The following is a 20,745-nucleotide window of genomic DNA, read 5'->3' as shown; positions in this document are numbered from 1 at the left end:
ACTACAATATTAAAGCCCCCTTATAGATAATTTTCCCCAACCCTATGCATTAATATTAATATCCTCCAATCTATAAGAAATCATTTGTGAAGGCATCCTATTAGATGCTATTGTATGCATTTGAATACTTATATGATATAATATATAAACATAAAATTTGTAAGATAAACCTAATATTAAATTTATAATATAATAATAAGTATAGTATAATATAATATTAAAATGTAGCTTTAAAAATATATATGGCAATTTTTTTCATTTCATGATATATCTTGAAGATCTTGCCATGTCAATACAAATAGATCCATCTAAATTGTAATGGAAACATAAAAATTTGTTAATAGCATAAATTTACATGCTATCATTTATGAAATAGTTCTACTATTGTTGGGTATTTAAGTTGCTTCAGATTTTCTTCTACTAGAAACAATACTACAATAAATAATTTTGTGCACAAATGTAAATATTTCTATAAGTTGGATTCTTAGAAGTATAGTTTTTGGGTCAGAAAGCAATGAATATTTTAAATTTTTAAAAGTATATTTTAACTTGCTTATTAGTCATGCAACAAGCACGATTCTAGTTCCCTAACCAAAGATCATAACCCTGTGGAGTCCCGACCACCAGACCATCAGGGAAGTCCCTGAATATTTTTAATTTTGATAGATACCATCCTATCGTCCACCAAACCACTACACAGGTTTACATTTCCACAAACCTAAAACTTGTATATCCACATCAACACTAAATAGTATCAATTTTCAAAAAATATTGATGATCTGATGAATTATTTTATTCACTTTATATTATTTCATTATATTTTATGACATTATTTTATTTATATTATTTTATCATCATATTTTACCATTATTATAACTTTCACTTTCACAATTATTATAGATAAGATTTCTTTGTAATACATATTTTGCCCTCCTGGGCATAGGAGGGCCTCCTGGGCTTGATGATACCCTATGTTCATTTAAAAATTGTAGATTGTCTTTTTCTTATTGAATAAGAATAATAATATTTACCCTTTGTTATATATGTGGTAAATATCTTCTCCAGGTCTATCATCTGGCTTTTAACTTTCTTCACCTATAAAATTTATTATGTAGATTAATTGGTCAATCTATGTCATTTTAGAAAATCTTTTCACACCAAACATTATAAAAATATTTCTCAATGACTCCAGTATGCTACAGTTTTGTTTTTCTGTTCTTATAATTTTAATCCATCTGGAATTTATTTTTGTACATGGTGTGAGAAAGGAATATAATTATTTCTTCCCAAGTGGAGACATTTTTCCAAAATTAAATCTAAAATAATCAATTATTTCCAACTGATTTGGAATACTAAATTCATTATACACTAATCCTCGTGTGTACATAGGTGGTTTTGAGTTTGCATTCTTCATTGTGCTCCATTCTTACTCTGCTATTTATATTCTATTCTTGTGCCAGGACCACACTGTATTTGTCACTGTATCTGTATAATTGTTTTGATATATGATGAGGAGTTAGGCTTCATGCTATTCTTATTTTGAAAAAGTTTCCTCTTATAAATAAACTGTAGAATCAGTTATCCAGTTAAAAAAGAAAAGGCCATTTTGATTTGGACCACTATTAATTTGTATATTATTATATAGAGAATAAAATTTTACCATATTGAGGATTTTCGTATGAGAATGAGATGTGTCTCCATTTTTTCCAAGTCTTATAATAAAGTATTTCAGTAAAATTTCTTTATATCATCATATAGGTTTTACATATTTCATTGCTTATTTATTCTACAAATGTTATGAATTTTAAAACTTTATTGAAGTATTGTTGCTTTATAATGTTGTGTTAATTTCTACTATGCAGCAAAATGAGTCTGGTATACATATATATATGTCCTTTACTCATACTCTTTTTTATTATGCTTTATCACAGGATATTGAATATTTTCCCCTGTGCTATACAGTAGGACCTTGTTGTTTATCCATTCTATATACAATAGTTTTCATTTGCTAATCCTAAACTCCCAGTCTGTCTGCTGTTAAGATTTTCATATAAGTGATTGGGATCATCTATTCTTGTCATATTCTCTACTTGGTATAGTGACATACTGTGGGAGTCATCTACCAAGTAGTTCTCTGATTACTTGTCCATTGTTAACAAAATCCTAATTTTATTTGAGGTTAGCAATGGGCCCATTCCCAGAGGATGAATCATCCATCTTTGGTCTAAGCCAGTCATGGCAATCCAAATGATTGTGACTTCGGCTACTTGCTCACATTTCCCGGCACACTTGCTACCAAGGCTGGCCATATTACGTAGGATTATGCAAATTATGATACTTATTCCTCCTTGACCTAAGTAAAATCCCTTTGCTCCTGCCCTCCTGTCTTCCTACTCTCACTGCCTATGAGCAGGCATGACACCTGACTGGGACAGCCATAATGTGACCATGAGGCCACAAATATGAAGAAAGAAAGGCAACAACTTGAGATGATGGGCAGAAAGATGCAAACTGCCTAGGCTCTTCAAGACGTTATGGGGTCACTGAACATACCAGTCAACCGCCTTCTTCCACATTTCCCTTTTCAGTTCTAGTGGTTGTTTAGTTGCTAAGTCATGTCTGACTCTTTTGGAAACAAAGGTTAAACCTCAAGTAATTCAGCATCGTCTAAATGAAGCTGAATGCATCCAAACCTATTTAAATATTACTGGAACTTGGGAAAATTACTGATTTTTGTGAGTTTCCCTTGTCTTCAGTATCCTTTCAAAATTCTGAGTTCTACTACTTTTTAAGAGGTTTGTTTGAGAGTTTCTAATTTGCTTTTGCAAATAATGACAGTTTGGCCCCAATATTTCTGATACTTATTCTTACATTTCTTGAATTATTTCGAAGGTTGAGACCTTACTGAAATGTTGAATTGTATCTGTGGATAACAGATATTTTCCTTTTCAGTTCCTAACCTTAATGGGAATGTTTCTCATACTTCAGTAATAAGATATTGCTATTATTTTTGAAAAATATTCTGATAATAATTTTTAAAAATATCCTTCAAGTCATGGAGCACTAAAAATTCAATTTTGCTTTTTTAAAATCAGAGATAGGCATTAAATTTTATCAACTACTTGTTTGATGTCTATCAAATTTATCACATAGTAATTCTGTGTTCAGTTAATGTGATGAACTACAGATATCCTGGTTTTGAACATCCTTGCTTTCTGGGAATAACATTTATTTTCATTCATACACTGTTGGATTTTTAAATAAAATATTTCATAGTGACTTTTGTATCTATATTTACAAGTCACATTCTTATCAAGTTTGATGTATTTGGTTTTCTTTGTTGGATGGTGGGATGACAGAATAACAACATAAAGAATGAGCATAAGCTCTTTCAATAGCATAGGACTTATATTTAAAAGTCTCTATTTTAAAAACATTTCTGTGAATATCTATTACTTTATAATAAGAGTTTAAAAATAAATACATAAAAAATAAAACAAAAATAAATCCATAAATATATGCATATATTTATAAAGAGGAATTATCAGTTTCTATAATGTATACTAGAATTTACCTAGTACCCTCTGGTGTGGTGGAGAAGGCAATGGCACCCCACTCCAGTACTCTTGTCTGGAAAATCCCATGGACGGAGGAGCCTGGTGGGCTGCAGTCCATGGGGTCGCTAAGATTCTGACAAGACTGAGCGACTTCACTTTCACTTTTCACTTTCATGCATTGGAGAAGGAAATGGCAACCCACTCCAGCGTTCTTGCCTGGAGAATCCCAGGGACGGGGGAGCCTGGTGGGCTGCCGTCTATGGGTTCGCACAGGGTCAGACACGACTGAAGTGACTTAGCAGCAGCAGCAGCTCTGGTGTGGGGTTTGGGGATTTATTTATGTTTTCTCTTTTCCTTTAGTAATTGGTTCATTTTTCTTTTCTTCTTCCTCTTGAGTCAATTTTCATTATTTTGTAGGTATTTGGGAAATTATCCTTTCACTTGAGAATTTTAATTTTATTGATACAATATTCTTATAGCTTTAAAATCTCCTCTATATCAGTAGTTATGTCTCCTTACTTCTCCTAATATTATATATTTGTGTTTTCTTTTTTTGACCCATCTGATTTTTGTTGATAGTTTAATTGAGGGTTACTTGTTAATTTTCATAGAATTCTGCTTTAACATCAAAGTTTTCTACTTATCAAAATTATTTTTAACTCCTTCACTTGAAAGGGGTATATTTTAAATATTTTGCTTTCCAACTAATGCAGTTAATGATATTAACTTTTATTTGACTACAACTAGGTAGTATCATTGGAGAAGGAAATGGCAACCCACTCCAGTGTTCTTGCCTGGAGAATCCCAGGGACGGGGGAGCCTGGTGGGCTGCCGTCTATGGGGTCGCACAGAGTCGGACACGACTGACCCGACTTAGCAGCAGCAGCAGGTAGTATCACATAAGCTTCAATATTTAGTATTCTATTTTTCATATTTAAATAGTTTATGTTTCAGTTTGGTTTTCTCTTTGACTAAAGGTTATTATAAAATTTCCTACTATATAGTTTGTGTATGTTATGTTTCCATCCTTTGGCAGTTGTTTATAGTTTTATTGCACTCTGATGTGTATTCTTCTTTCAATAGTTTTTTTTTTTTTGCTACACCACTCAGCTTGTGAGATTTTAGTTCCTCAACCAAGGATGGAACCCAGGCCTCTCGCACTGGAAGTGTAGAGTCCTAACCACTGGGAAACCAGGCAATTCCTGATTTCAATATTTATTGAGTTTTTAGAGCTTTTATTTTTGCGGCTGAATGAATAGCCAATTTTTGTAAAGGTTCCATGAGTATTAGAAAAAGTATCAGGTGCATTGTTCTATACATATATCTATGATGAATTTTAATGATTTTGTTATTCAATTCTTCTATATCTTTTCATATTTGGGGGCCACTTGTTGAGGCATGTCAAAGATCCACAATTATTGTTATAGTTTTGTAAACTTTTTGGTGGACATAACAGACTGCATGTATTTTAAAGTTATATTATTAGATAAAAAAATGGTAATTATTCCTTTTATCAACTAAAATGTTTTTTTAGTCTGATGTTTTTGGTTTTGAATTTTGTCTGTTATCATATTTTCTCCTGCTTTCTTTATGGTAATACTTACCTGATTTCTCATTACTGCCTTTTATCTTCAAAAATTTCTGGTCATTTACTTTTATTTATGACCTATTTAAATAGCTGTTTACCCTTTCTATTTCTAGGACTATCATGTTGTTTAACATCTTCTAGAAACTGACAGATTATGTGAACTTCAGATTTAAAAAAGGATATAGAAAAATTATACAACCCATTTAATAAATTTGATTAAAGTTCATGGCTACTTTGATTTATTGGTATGAGAGTTTCTATATCTCATTATAGAAATTTAATCCATTAAGATTTATTCTGAAAATTGACATGAGCATATTAACCAATCAGTTTTATTTCTGACATCTTATTCTTATTCTGACATTGTATTTGTGTTTTCTCTTTTAATTTCCTCTTGTTTGTTTACATATTTTTTCTTTTACTGCTTTGATTGAATTTTCTTATTCCTTTTTCCTTTATGAATTTTGATTCTCTATTACTTTAACTGACTTAGTATTGAGATGAAATAGAGTTGAACAGTGAAGGGCAGTGTAAGGTATTAGATTCAGAGTCCTGAACCTAACTATATTAAGAAAAAAGCTGAAAATTCTCTGGTGGTCCAGTAGTTGGGACTCTGCGATTTTTAACTGCAACAAGCACAGGTTCGATTCCTGGTTGGGAAACTAAGATTCCACATGCTTCAGGACACAGCCAAAAAAAAGAAAAAGAAAAAAAAACTGATGTAAAGTTTGAAAGAATTTTTAATCCACTAATATGCCTATAATTTTGTGAAATGATAAAGCCACCATTTAGGGACATGAGCTAAACAATAACCTATGTTCTTCTTGAGGGAATTCGGACTGAGTTATACAGAGGGAAATTTTGCTTGAAGAATTAATAATATCTAAAGAATACTGTGATCTTTTTCAGTTTAAAGGGATGAATCTGATAATAAAAGAGTAAATAAAGGCCAAGAATAAAACTGATACACATCTCCTAAAGTAGATGGATAAATGGAAACAGATGCATAATCTAAAACCTAATGTCACTATATACAAAATTATAGTGTGCAACAAAGGTGACCTTCCAGCTAATTGGGTAAAGAAAGAATGTTTTTTGAAATAATTCTGAGATAATTTAGTTAATGATTTGTAGAACAATCATATTTAATATCTACCTCATATAACATATTAAAAAATAAATTCTATATCAATTGTAGAATTAAATGGGAAAATAAAAATCTTGGAATTAGTGAAAACACAACAAATCATGTAAATGAATTGTTATCCTATTATGGGGAGTGAAAGCCTTTCTTATACTATACCAACAAGAAACAGCATAAAGAAAGTGATCAATAAATTTAAATACATAATTTTAAACTTTTAGGTATCTAAAAGCATTATTAGTTAAAAGTAAATAAAAACTAAGAAAAATATTTTACTGCATATTAGAACAAGTTAACATTCTTAATCTATAAAGTGAACATCACAAGTCAATGAAAGATACATACACAAAATATATGTAAACAAAAAAAATACACATTAAAAAAAAGCAAGAACAGAAACTATCTAATAGCAATGGGAGAAATATAGATGAGAAATATTATAATATTATAATATTTCACATCAGAAAATAATAATAATTCTCTCTAGGTTTTGGAACTAGATTTTAAAATTTTTTCTGTGTTTCCTACATTTGCTAAAATACATGTTACTTTTATAATCAGAAAATACATCTATAAATAGAAAAAAAATATTACTATGTCAAGTTGGGAGTTTAACACTTGACAGTGTGGAAAGATGATGCTATTTGGAATCAGAAGTCCTGAGTTCAAGTCCAAGTGTTCGTTGAATGAGCTTGGGCAAAGTCACTGGACTGATTTGAGCCTTTGTTTCTCCAAACAGAAAATAGAAGAAATAATCTTCATGTCATAAATTTTTGTGAAGAATAGATTTTTAAAATGTATGTGGGGAATGCTTTGTGAGATCATTTAGAGATGTCAGTGATTTCTATTTCTGATCTAGTGCACTGGGGCTTTTCCCAGCTTTGGGCAAACTCTGTGCATCTTCTCACAAACACCATGTCCTTTTGCTGGATGAGGGTTTATGTTTCTGAGTTGTTCAGGTAACAGTTCACTTGAGATGTCTTGGATTCTGTGGTCATCTCAGTGGATGGGACAGGAGCACCCCCTAGATCTTCACTATAGTCAAATGAAGCTGTAATAACAATCACTGTTGCTTTTCTTCTTCCATGTTATATGCTTTACCATTCAGTTCTAGTTTCCACAGAATTAATCTGACAACCAAGCTGATACTATAATTCCAAGTTCATGACCTTTAAAAAGTCCATACTAATTTCCAATTCAGGGCACTGTTGTAAGTCAAATGAGACCACCGGCCGATCTCCTTTTCCAATGGTAGAAATAATTCCTTTGTGAATGCTGCGTGATATCGAGTGAGCACAAAACAGCCAGAACAATCAACTTTTCTTCTTTCACATGATCCCCGATAAGCAGAATAGTGCTATGTTTCTACATTTATATCTCTACGAGAAATGAAAGCAGAATTATAATTGTCCTGGTGAAAAACCTTACACCCCCTTTGTCTTTTTTTTTCCCCCTCTTGGTCAGAAGCCTATAAGCACCCTTTTAGAGTGAAAGATGAAAAGAAAAAGGTGAAGGGAAATCCCTAAACATCCCCAAGGAACAGCAGACGTGGATCTATGGAGAACACAATGAGCTGTTCTGCTAATCCTGTGAGGTTAGAAAAAAAGGATGAAATGAATTGAAAGTCATCAAAATAATTTAGAGAAAGTATAACAATTATTTACTGGTTGACTAAGCTGTTAATTACTGCTGGTTATGTAAAGTACAGTTTCTCATGTCTGGGAAACCTTAGAAAGAAAGAGAGAGAAGGAGGAAGGTGGGAAGGAGGGATGGAAAAGTTCAATACCAGCTCAAGGAAGTCTCTTTTGCTAGGAAGAGATAAATTAGATGTGATGGAAATTGCCATAAAGAGGATCTGGGTAGGTCTGGATCTTTAATAACTTGGTCTGTAATCATGGGCAAATCACTTTTCCTTGAGACCATTTTCTCATCTGCAATAGATCAGTGGTTTTCAAATTGTGCTCCCACAGAACAGTGCTGATCCAGAAGCTAGACTAATGAACGATGATGATCTCTATACAACTCACAGAAAAATGAAGTAAAAGAGCATACTCCCTATCTGCTATAGTTTACTTATTTACATTTATTATAACAATACCTGCATTGTGTGGACTTTTCTGAGCATACACAACCATTTCTTGGATTTGAGATATCAATAAAAAATATTTTTCTTGATTTTTAAGATTTTTCTTTTTCACTTTCGAAAAACCTGTGGTCCTACTGCCACATGTCTGGTGGCTGAGCTTTAGCAAATGACAAAGTAAACTAACGAAGAGAAATAAAGAGTAACAGAAGAACTTAGATACAATTAATCATAGTTAAGCTTTTTATTTCAAATGATTGCTGTTGATTTTTAAGATTTATTTACATAGTAATGAATTGCTTTCGTTATGTGTGCATATTCTGCTTTTGATTTCCTGGGCTAGATACCTAACTCTTGACTCCAAATTTAAGGCTCTTCACCTATGCCATCTCACATTAAAACTTTGAGAACACAGTTCATACTAGCTTGCAGTTACAGATAGATCTTCATATTCTTTATATGCATTAAAAAAATCCTCATAACTACGACATTGTAAATCAACTACACGCCAATGAAAATTAATTTTAAAAAGTCCTCATAGCAATTCTATAAGTATTTAATTAGACTTCTTTTACAGATGTGGAAACTGACACACAGAGCCCAGGGTTATTGCTTGTAAGAGCAGGAGTTGGAAACTAGTGAGTAGATATTCATTGTTAGAGCTGGATCTGTCTTTAGTATAAACATTAAATCAATAAACACTCACTTAAAATTTGCACCTTGAAAAACATCAGAAAGATACTAAAAAATAAGCTTGTTCTGCATTCCAGACACTTAAAAGAACATGTATCCAATGACTAACTTTTGTGAAATACTGTTTTAGCGCTTGCTGGGAAATTAAACCTCAACATAGTGGACAGGAGAGAATATGTGTAGATTCCATTTTATCCTGAAACAGCAACACGTATGAAATCTACAAGGGTCAGTCACCAGGTGGTGGGTGGTTGATGCAAGGTCAAGTTACCTTGGTGCTGACAATTATTACCTAAAATCTGTTCTAGAAGCATGGAACTCTGGGTAAAGGCTGTTTGGGAAGCTAAATAAATGGATGCAAAATTTTCTAGGTGTGTGCATTTTAATTAATGATTAATAAAATCATGTATATGTATATTTACAAATTAGACAAACATTTGGTTTTGTCAGTCTTTATGATAGAAGAGAAATCTTGTGGGACTTCCCTGGTGATCCAGTAGCTAAGACTGCGCTCCCAGTGCAGGGGGCTCAGGTATAATCCCTGGTTGGGGAATTAGATCTCACATATGAAAACTAAAGATACCAAGTGCTGCAACTAAGACCTGACTCAGCCAAATAAATAAATATTTTTAAAAAAGAGAGAGAGGGAGAGAAATCTTGTGCTAGCAAACTTTATTTGGAAGTTCTAAAGTTTTATCTTTCTAATTGAAAAAGAGATTCATTGTACAAATGTTTTAAAAATCTAAGAAGCCACAGCAGAAAATGATATATAATTTACCCATAATTATATCACCTGGAAAAAATTACATCACCTAGAAACAATTACATCACCTGGAAAAAACTAGTTAACATTTTGATTACACTTTTCTAATAATTCTTCAATGCCTAGATATACACACATATTTACAAATATGGGACAGTGTTATTATATTGTTTCAAAATCTATTTTTCTCCTTATCAAAAATCATGTAACTATTTCACTATCATTTAATTTTTCTTACAGAATTTATAGATATATAACTTCTTACTGGGACTTCCCTGGCAGTCCAGTGGTTGGGACTCAGCACTTCTGATGCAGGGGGCACAGGTTTGGTCCCTAAACAGGGAACTAAGATCCCACATGCTTCGGGGTACAGCCAATGAATAAATAAATATTCCTGTTACATAGATGAACATAATTTAACAATCACTTGTCGTTGGGTATTAATGCCATAATTAACTCCTTTGTATAAAAAATTTTGACGATAGCTATGAGTTTTCCTAAGTCAATTTTTAAAAGTTAAATTCCTGGGTTAAAGACCTCTAGTACGTTGAGAAAGATTGAAATTTTTCATATTCCCACTAACAGAGAACTAGAGGATCTACTTTTCCATATCTTCAAGAACTGGGAATTATATATATGCTTAACAAATGGAAAATGTAAATATACATATATATATATATACACATATATATTTATATAGTATATATTCTAATTTTAGGTATAAAGGAGCATCAGAGCTTTCATTCACACAACTGATAAAGGTAACCTTTTTTCATATAGGTCGTTAGAAAATTTTCTTTGATAATATTTGGTAATGTTTTTGAGATTATATGGAAGTCTAGATTTCAAAATATAAGAGTAGAAATTGGGAGAACTGGATTTTAGTCTTCTTTACATTATTAGGGTTGGAAGATCTTAAGTTAAATCACTGGTCCTAAATTTCCTTTTATATATACAATGTATTCATAATACTCACTCAAATATTCCTATTGTTCCTATAAAAAGCATATTAAATTATCTTTGTGAAAACCAGATATGGTGACACTGTTCTATTAGCAGTGTTAATAAGACACATTAATAATTACTAGATACAAGAAACTGGGTTCCACCATTTAACTTTAAAATGTTTTGAAATACTTGAACAGATAATTGACAATTCAGTTTGAACAAAGCAGTCAATACCATAGTATGTACATGTATATATACACATATATATGTATATATGGTTTGTATATTTATAGAACTTATAGACATCATTTAGAAGTTCTACATTTTCTAAAATTTTTATAAGTCAATTTACTATTGACATCCTTTCAAGGTGATTTCTGAGTGTATGCCTTATGAAAAGATATTCAGTGATCTTAATTTTATACCAAGGTTTTTAACATAGTATGAGGCCATTTTTCTGTTTAGTTACAAAATCTTCATAAGTAATTTTAAGCTGCTTAATATGTCATAGTGAGGATTTATTGACTAACGATTCCTCTTCTCTTAATCACAAGTTATTCTCAATTGTTTATTTTATCTCTATCATTTTTGTAATATAAATCTATTCTACATTTTTGACTGTTTCCTTAGGGTAGGTTCTAAGAGGTGGAATTAAGGGAACAAAAAGTGTGAACATTTTAAGACTTTAAATATGTATTGTTAAATTGCACTAAAAAGCCTTGTGCTAATGTTTAACTCCTCTGAGAATGTATAATGTAAAGGCTTACTTTGGGGTTATACTAGCGACCACTAGACTATATAACCTTTTTCTTATTTTTTAAATTATAAAAATGATTCTTGTTTGTACACCAAAAAGTAATTCAAACACTTTCTTTTTCACCTTTCTCACCCCTCATCATTAAGAGTTCGGCAGGTATACTTTCAGACTAATTTTTTAATCCAAAATCTTTTTTTCTTTATTCTAGTTTTAATAATAAATTTCTTTTGGTGTGTATTGAAAATTTATATATAAATAGCCCACCATATCTGTGATTTCATGAGTATTATTATTTTTGATGGAGATAAGATTTTTTTAAAGTTTATTTAAAAATAATATATGTTAAGTAAATAACAGTACAAATAATACGGAAGCATGTCAAAGCAAAAGAAAGAAAGAAATCAGAATAACTTTTAGGAACAGGTTACATCCCTTCTCTGAGCTTCAGTTTGAGTGTGAGTGGTAGGAATCTGGAAATACTGTGTGTCTGTTGGATGGGATGCCTCAAAAAATGGCCAATCTTTCAGCTGTGTCTTTTTCTTATGAATTTCAGTTAACATAGATGGTCTAACACAGCTCCTTCTTCCTAAAAAGATCTTCTCTAGTTAGAATTTCATGTTAAATTATAAGTTAAGGCAAGACATTGGCTTTAAAATAAAATCCCAAAATTTTAACAGACTATTGCTGCCTAATAACTCTGTAGTATAAACAAAAATGTTTAAATTAATGTTTCCTTATTGGCTGATGTCCTGTATTGTTTTCGAGTGAGTAAAAAATCTAAAGTTCTGTATAAGTCGACATAATGGGATTTTAAAGCCAATGCTTTCTGAAGAACATCATGCATTTAGACTTTGACTTATTGTCTCTTATTCATCTTTGTATCACTAGTATTCAGCTGAGTATGGCATATCGTAGACGCTTAACAAATATTCAATTGTTGATGGGTATTCCACTGAACGTTCCATACTACAGAACCTGGTTTGATAGAACCGTAAATTTAACTTCTACCATTTGGGGAAAAGACTTAAAAAAAAAGAAAAATTAGAACATTGGTATTGAAACATCTTTTTTATTCACAGGTATATATGCAAAGATTCATGTAGGGTAAGTTTAATATTAGTTATTGCAATTTCTCTTCCTTTGAGAGATATTCAGAATCATGAATTATCTGTGTTTGTCTTCTTCCAGTCACTTCTTGCTAGGCATGGACACCAGTCAACTAGTTACATGTGTTTAGATTTGGGTTTATGAGAAAATACTGATTCTTCTGCAAGGGATCAGAAAGATGTGTTAGTGACTTCACTTATTTGATATCTGAAGTCCATAGTTATCCAATCTGAAGTCTTAAAAAAAACTTTTTAAAGACTAATTTTCAACAAGAGTAAAAGATCTTGAAAATTCAAAATAAATAGCCCATTGAAAATAATAAATGCAAATAGTAAAATGACTACATTGAATTGAATGGAAAAGTAGTTTTACATAGGGCAGGAAGGAAAATACCTCCAAGTTCAAGAGGTGTGTGGTCAAACGTTTAAAGATGAAATATTGTTTTGCTAAAATCATCAGCTTGAACAGTTTTCCAGCTGAAATTTAGAAAGTGGGATTTATAAACTGGATTTTTTTTTTTGCATAGTTTTCAGGAAGCAGGACTTTTTTTTTTACATGATATAATGTCAGTATTGAACCAATGACATTAAAACATTTATTCACTCTTGTTTCGGTGGAAATTCTATCTTTTTAATGGAGCTTCTGGACCAGGTCTTCCTTCTTTCCATGATTCCCTTCTACAGGGGATAGACATCCCCTTTCCCTTCATAAACACTTTTCTTTGATAGGTTTGGGTGCTTTCCTTTTCTAATCTTTAAAAACCAAAATGATTTCTAGATTATCCCTATCCTGCTAGGGTTGGGCAAGTAAGTGGATCATATTTGCATGGGTCATTCTGATTATAGGACTCCACTATGTTTTGAACGAAAATTGCAAGATTTATTATTCTATTAATGCTCATAAAGGCACTCTTCTGATGAGCCATAATTTCCCTTTATGAGGAGTGTGTATGCTAGTCACCCATGATAAGGGAGAAGAAGGTCCGGGCTTCCCACATATTCCTATTTCCTGGAACATAAACAGAGTCCTGAAATACCATATGACTCCAGGGGAATAATGGCATAGGGTACATTAACAAAAGGCAAATTTCACGGAGTCAACATGTCCTCAGGAGACTTGCTTCACATTGTTGCCTGTGTACAAAATCTAAGCTTTTCCATTTTAATTAAGAATTTTAGAAATTAACCCTCCTGGTGGAGGAGAGAACCCACCAATGAGGCTTGTATTATCTTTGTGAATATTCTTAGGGAATGAAATAGCAGGAGGTGTGAACTTTCTCCTGTTTATCTTAATGGTCCGCTAATGGCAAAGCATAATTACAGTTACTTAAGCGCCAAGTCTGTCAAGGTTTTCTTTAAAACCCTCAGCTTCAACACTTTACTTGAGTGACCTAGCTTTTATTTATCCAAATAACTTTCTTATCATTTGAAAGAAAACCACCCCCAATAAAAGCAAGCAAGCAACAAAAAGAACATTCCCCCACCATGTTTATTTCTTTCATGTTAATTTCTGTCGATTATTTTTAGATGGATAGTTCAGGCACTCATGACTTCAAAAAATGTCGAAAAATTTGTGTATGGTGTCATGAATTGAATTTTTAGCCTTCTCACATTCAAAACCCAGGGCTATGCGGGAGTTTTCCAGTAGCTTGCTTCACGGCTTTGGGAAGTCAATTTGCTTCTAAACCAGAAGATGGTCTTCTCAAGAGTATCCTGTATTTGGAATGGAAACTGAGCCATTGTCCCTTCCGCCCAAAGCGCCCATTTGAGAAGCCCGAAAGCCACCTATCTCTCCATCGGTCTCTGGATCTCCTCGCTGCCTTTGTCCCTTCTAGACGTGGAGGCTTGGAGAGGAGGTTTAGTTTCCAAGGATTGGAGCGTTTGAAGGGCGGGGCCATCTCCAAGTCCATCTCCCCTTTTTGTCCTCTTCTCCTGGGACGGGAGGGAGGAGCCAGGTCCCCCCGCGGCCGGTTCGGGAGCTATCTCGGTCGCTCGAGGTGAGTCTGAAAGGGCGGCAGCCCGTTTAATTGCAGCGCAGGTTAATTTCTTGAGTTCACCGCAGTCGGTCCGCCAGCCGCTTGCCCGGTCTTTGCCAAGTGGGTTTATGAGGTCTGAGGCGTGTTGGGGCGCGCTCACGTTCTCGCGAAAGGCTCCTCCCCAGGGCTCATTCCCCGACTGCGGGAAGCCCTTTGGTGCCCCAGGAGCCCTGCGTTTCCTCTGACCTCGGCGCTTCCTCCTCTCTCCGCACCGCCAGGCTCCCCGCGCCCCTGCCCCCCTGCCCCCGGGGAAGGGCGGTCCCCATCTTAGGACTTCCGACCCAAGCCATCCCAGAAGGTACCTTCACGTCGATGAAGATTTTATCACAGCCTCCAAAACCCGACAGTGATAGGAGCTTTCAACCTGAAATACGAGTGTTATTTTCCCGTTGCAGAGCTTGACAGAAAAAGTCAGCTTTTTATTAAAGACAAAGAGGTAAATTATCAGCCGGGGCAGTGGAGGGACGATGGAGACCTGGCGCGCTTCCTCTCGGTGCCACGAGGAATTTATGGGGGAGCGGCGGCCAGCGCTCAGACATCCCTGGGGTCCTGTGGGGGAGGAGCTCGGGGCAGAAGGACTTTCCCAGGTCCCTCCAGGCAGCTGGAAGGGGGAGTCCTCCCAAGTCTGTACAAAGCCAGGGTCATTTCAGTCCTGCCGAGTCTTACCGTCCTCCTCTCTCCTTTCTTCTTTCTCGGATTCCCGTTTCCCTTTCGCCTCAGAGCTTTCTCCTCCAGGTTTTCCTCTGCCTACTTTTTCTCTCCCCTCTCCCTCCCCCCTCCTTTCTTCACCGCACGCGTAGAGTGTCATTTATTTATTTATTTATCACCCCCGCCATCAACACCCTTTTAGGGCTCCCAAGCTTTTCAATGTGAGTGGGAGGAGAAAAGGGCAGGAAGTGTTGACTGGAAGGGGTTTAAGTCGTGCCTCTGGGTGAGAGATTCTGCCCCGGAATAAACGATTGGGGAAAAGCTGGGAAAAAGGAGTCCGATCTGTTTATAAAACCCCGCTATCTGGTGGGAACCAACTCCGCGCGCGTCTCCTCCTCCCCTTTATTGTATGGGCTTATGGGGATGTCTGCCCGGACTGTTGTTGGGGGTGGGTGGGGTGGGGGGAGGTAGTGGATATTAGAGGACAATCTTGCCTTGCATCCTCTGCACCGCGCCTTCTCCACCGGATGCGCGCGCCCCAATGCAAAGGAATCCAGCAACATCCCCCAATTCAGACGCGGACAAAAGAAACTTTAATTAAGGTCTCTGCCCCGCGCGCTGCGTGTTTCACTCTCTCTCGAGACTGTTGATGTCCAACTCGAGGATGCGAGAAATAGAAATGGTACAAGCAGCCCATGCCCTTGAACTTCAATTGCTTCTGACTTGCTGTATTGATTTTTTTATACTGTAGGCACCACCTCCCGCCCCCTCCCCCCATCAAATTAAAGCCTTAGGAGACATTGGACTTAGAGAGGAGGGTAAACGCACTCCTTTGCAAAATAAGTAGTTCAGAACGATTTGTGGGAAATTACACCAAATAAAAATTCAAGGTGTGAAAGCTTCATCTTGGTTCTCTTGTCTTCAACACCATGACACCTTATCATTAGGAGCTCTGATTGTTACTTTCTGAGCCTTTAGATGATCAGCCAGAAAGTGCAAACAACGCCGGGCTGGAGGGTGTAAAGTTATTTAAGTAGGCTTTTTTCCCCCTTTTGGTGCGCCGTCAAAACACTTCACAAGTTAGGAAAAGAAAGTGGTGGTTCCGAGGCTCAGAATGATGGGTTCTTTCGCTCCCCCAGCCCCCCCTCCCATATCAGAAAAGAAATAAAATGCACAATGAGTCTTTATTTCGGAGGAGAAGACTTCAAAATACGTGCCAGTAATGGACAATTTGAGCTTTTCACTGGAGATACTCACACCGCAAGCTGGAAAGGGATTAAAAAGCCCCACGTGGTTGATCTGGGTTTAGACTTGCAACCTCTAGTTCCCCATGTATGTTCTTTTGCAAAGATTGGCCTCTAGATGGATGCGTGTGAGGGACTCTCTGGGGCCAAGGCTCGGCGCCTCGGGCAGGGCTGATGGTGGGAGCGCTATGAGCGGCCGGGCAGGGTCCTCACTGGGGGCTTCCTCTGCCGGCCGGGGCGGCCGGGTGCCTCCGGGACGCGAGCGCGCACGCCTCAGTCCGGCCGCCGCGCTCCTCGCACCGCCTTCTCCGCAGGTCTTTATTCATCTCATCTGCCTCTTCCCCTTCTCCTCCTCCTCTGCCTCCTTCTCCTCCTCTTCCTCCTCCTCCTCCACCACCTCCTCCTCCGCCGCCGCCACCGCCTCCTCTTACATCTCACTGGCCTGGCTCTGTGTTGTTCGGAGTGACAAAGACAATGTCCCAGCCTTAACTTTGCTACCACCTTGCCTCCTTCTGGGGTTCAGCGAGGGGGCGGGGGGACAGCAGCCGCAGCCTCAGCATCTCCTCCACCTTCTCCTGCTCTTCTCCAGCTCTTGGATAATTCTTCCCGTTCCCCCCCCCCCCCCCAGCCCTTTCCTCATTTCTTTCTTTCTTTTTTTTTTTTCTTCTTCTCTCCCGCACGTTGTTGTTGTTATTAGAAAGGCTTCGCGCACCCCCTGGTGCTCCGGCGTTTTGTGTGGCAGAAGATTGTCTGCCTTCTCTCTTTCTGTCTTGCTTTCTCTCTCCCTCTGGTTGCTCATTATTCAGAGAGAGACACAGAGGGAGGGAGAGAGAGAGAGAGAGCGCGCGAGGGAAAGGGAGAGGAGAGAGAAGAGGAGAGAGAGAGAGGGAGAGAGTGAGAGGGAGAGGGAGGGAGAGAGAGGGAGAGAGAGAGACGGATATCTCAGGTCATCTGCAGCTGCAGCGAGTCTGAGGAGCCGAGGAAGGCAGGGAAGATGGCGATCCTCCATTGCTGAGACCCGGCAGAAGCACATGAGACTCCCAAACAACTTCCACAACAATAACCCGAGCAGGAAGAGGAGAAAGAGAAAGAGGATAAGGAGGCGGTGGGGCTGGAGAACCCGAAACACCTCCCGGCGCCGGGACGCTTCTTCTGTAAGTTACTGCAATTAACCAGCACCTCGGGGTGGTCCGAGTGCTGCGGGGAGGAGAGCGCGGGGTGGTGGAGGCACAAACGCGCTCATTCATTCGGCCGAGGAGGGTTGGTGGAGCCGGGAGGAGAGGAAGTCCCCTGCATGGACTGGCTGTTGGAAGAGGAGAAGAAGCGAGAGAAGAGGGGGGGAGGAGGAGGAGGAGGAGGGAGAGCGAGCTGGAGGGGGAGGAGGAAGAGGAGGAGGAGGAGAAGCGAGGGAGGAAGAGGAGGAGAAGGTGGTGGAGGTGGCTGTGCTTTTCCTGCTGGCTGCTCCTTCTGCTGGGGGGCGGGGGGGGGGGCGGAGCGCTGTGGCTTAATTAATTTCGTGTAGTTCTAGGGAGAGAAGAGAAAATGAAAGATGAGTGAGAAGAGAGCCGGAGGCTTAGGACGGATGCTCCGGGTGTGGGGACAGGAGTAGGGACAGAGAGGGGGGCGGAGGGCGGGAGTCGAGGAGACCTGAGCCGAGAGAGAGCCGGAGGGAGCAAGCGAGGGGCAGAGGAGGGAGCGCTCCCGGCCGCCCCGACCTGAGCGGGTTGACCTCTTTCTTTCTGTCCCTCTCCTTCTTTCCCCCTCTCTGTCTGCCTGTCCCCAGCCCGATGGCAAAGCCGTGCGGATTGGCACCCCCCCTCTTCCTCAGGTATTTGACTCTCTCTCTCTCGCTCTCGCTCTCTCTCTCTCTCTCCCCGAAGTTGGGATGCGGGGTCGGGATGTGTCGGGGGGGTGGCGGCGGCGGTGGTGAGCAGAGAGGCGAGGAGCGGGGGGGCGCCGGCCGGGTGGCGGGGCGGTGGGAGTTGGCGGCGGGGGGCGGGCGCAGGTTCAGGAGCCGCTGAGGAGCTGTCTCCAGGCTGGGGGTTCAGAAGCGTCTGGTGGAGGAGACAACGGTTTCAGGAGAGGAGAAGCCATTACACACGCTTGGCTCTCCTCTGAGGAAGGGAGAAAAGACCCCCAGACAGAGGCCCGGGGGTCGCCTGAGTCCTGGTGCAGTTCCCAGGGGTCTGCCCTCCTTCCAGGCGCGAGGGGAAGCCGCAGCCGCCCCCCATTGGAGCAGCCCCTCTCTTTCCCTTTATCTCCCTGTCCTCCATTTGCAAGCTGTCTGCTTTGGTTCCAGTCCAGACTCCAAAACACAAAGCTTCTTCTCACGTTCATTCTCCAGGCTTTTCACCATTCCTGGAGGAACCCTCATTTTCTTTTCATTGTAGCTTCTAACCTACAGAGAGGGAGGGAGGCTGCCTGGAGTTCCTTTTATATTCCTCCCCTACTTTAAAAAAAAAAAAAAAGTTTCATTTTTAAGCACGCGTCTGGGATGGGAAAAGACCAACCAGTTGGGGCTTTCTCCCAGGGCTCCCGGGGGCTGTGTCTGAGTCTCTGTGTTGGCTGTTTGGTTTGCTTTGGTTTTGTTTCTGGAGGTGGCTGGAGGATTTTTGAGGAAGTAACTAGTTTGGTTGAGAGCTGGGAACTGAGTCAGGTAAGCCCATGTCATGTTGTAAACTCCACCAGAAAATGGAGGAGAGCGGGTTTCCAGGAGACAAAGCTGAGAAGTGTTTATAAAATTATGGATGTCTCCATTTTGAAGCTCTGTTGGTGATGGCTGGAAGAGGAGGCTTGCCTGCCTTCTCCTTCTCCTTTTCTAGGGGGCGAATCTTGTGGTGGTTCCTCAGTATCTGTTCATTATGCAAAGAAATGAGGGGCTTGGAAGGGCTTCTCAGATATTTCTCCCACCCAAGGAGTACTTTCACAAGTTATGGAGGCATTTGTTTCCATTTTAAAGTAAACTTTTGGAATTTTTTTCTCTCCTTTTGAGTGGACCTGTAGGGTTTTGACCTCCTTTGGGAAAGGCAAGGCAAAACCTTAAACATTTTTCCACTGAGGTCCTTCACAGAACTTTTAAGCTGCTCCAGGTCTCCTGCAAGTCACCGGGAAATGTGATTTCCTCATTGTGAAGATGGTGGTGGCCCTGAGCTGAGATTTTTGGAGTTCTGGGGCTTGATTATCATCATGTTTTGATGCACTGCAAGACTTTATTGTCTGGTTGTGGTTGATTTCTGCAAAACAACAGCAGCAACAGCAAATCTGGCAAGATCTCAGAGGAACTCTTTAAGACTGGCTGACACCAGTTTCTGGAAGGTCTACATTTCTTTTCAGGAGGCTTCATTTGTGTATTAGGCCTTCTTTTAGTTCCTTTGTTTTCCCTTTTCCCTTCCATTCTGCTGCTTTTTTTTTTTTTTTTCCTTTTCTGTGTTCTCAAGTACTGTAAGTCTTCAGGAATATCAGATGTCTTCTTAACAATGTCACTATGGAAACAAAATTTTATAATATTATGTCAGTTGAGAAAACCTTCTGTCCAGGTAGCTTCACCTTTCTAATTGGGAGGAATTTATTAGTCTTAGAGGAAGACATTTTGTGAGGATGATTTGAAGAAAGGACCCAAATCTACCCAGTCCACACACACACTGATTGGAGTTCTTCACGGATTAGTTCTAGAGAATGTATGTAATCAATCCCAGTAAAGAACTAAAGCCTGAAATGCTTGAGGAATTTATAAAAGCCAACCATGAAGATGTTGCTTTTCCATTAGATAAGGTAGCCATCTTGAGGATGAGGGAAGATGTTGGAAGAATATTAGATGGACTCTTGAAGATAGGTGAGGAATGCTCCACAGTGGAATGGAGGAGATTCAGAACCAGTTAATTTATTGTAAGGAGGCTGATTGGACCTTGTTTTCAACTAAGGAGGAATATAGAAAGGTACCAGCTTCAACAGAAATAAGGAACACATTGGTGAGCGACTTATACCAGCTTTTTTCTGGCTTTGCTTTCTCATTATATGTCAGATTTGTGTGTGTATGAAGTTCTTTATGTCTACAGTATTTTTGTACAGATCGAGGTGGTTTTAGATTCCAGATGTAATTATATTCTGTTGAGTAACTGGGAGCAGTGTCATTCAGTAAATGCACCGTGCTGTATATGACAACATCACATTTTTCGAAC

At 38.4% G+C, this 20,745-nt stretch overlaps 1 protein-coding gene across 1 annotated transcript in view; it reads left to right on the top strand.

The window, feature by feature from the left end:
• The first annotated feature begins 15,798 nt into the window (after positions 1-15,798).
• ZNF462 (zinc finger protein 462) overlaps positions 15,799-20,745 on the top strand; it is a 152,067-nt gene continuing 147,120 nt past the window's right edge. The window contains 1 exon segment of the mRNA XM_043870545.1: positions 15,799-17,721. The gene's annotated coding sequence lies outside the window, so the exon portion shown is untranslated.

The sequence above is a fragment of the Cervus elaphus genome, chromosome 16 (assembly GCF_910594005.1).
Source record: "Cervus elaphus chromosome 16, mCerEla1.1, whole genome shotgun sequence".
NCBI lineage: Eukaryota > Metazoa > Chordata > Mammalia > Artiodactyla > Cervidae > Cervus > Cervus elaphus.
This window is presented reverse-complemented; position numbering and strand designations above follow the sequence as displayed.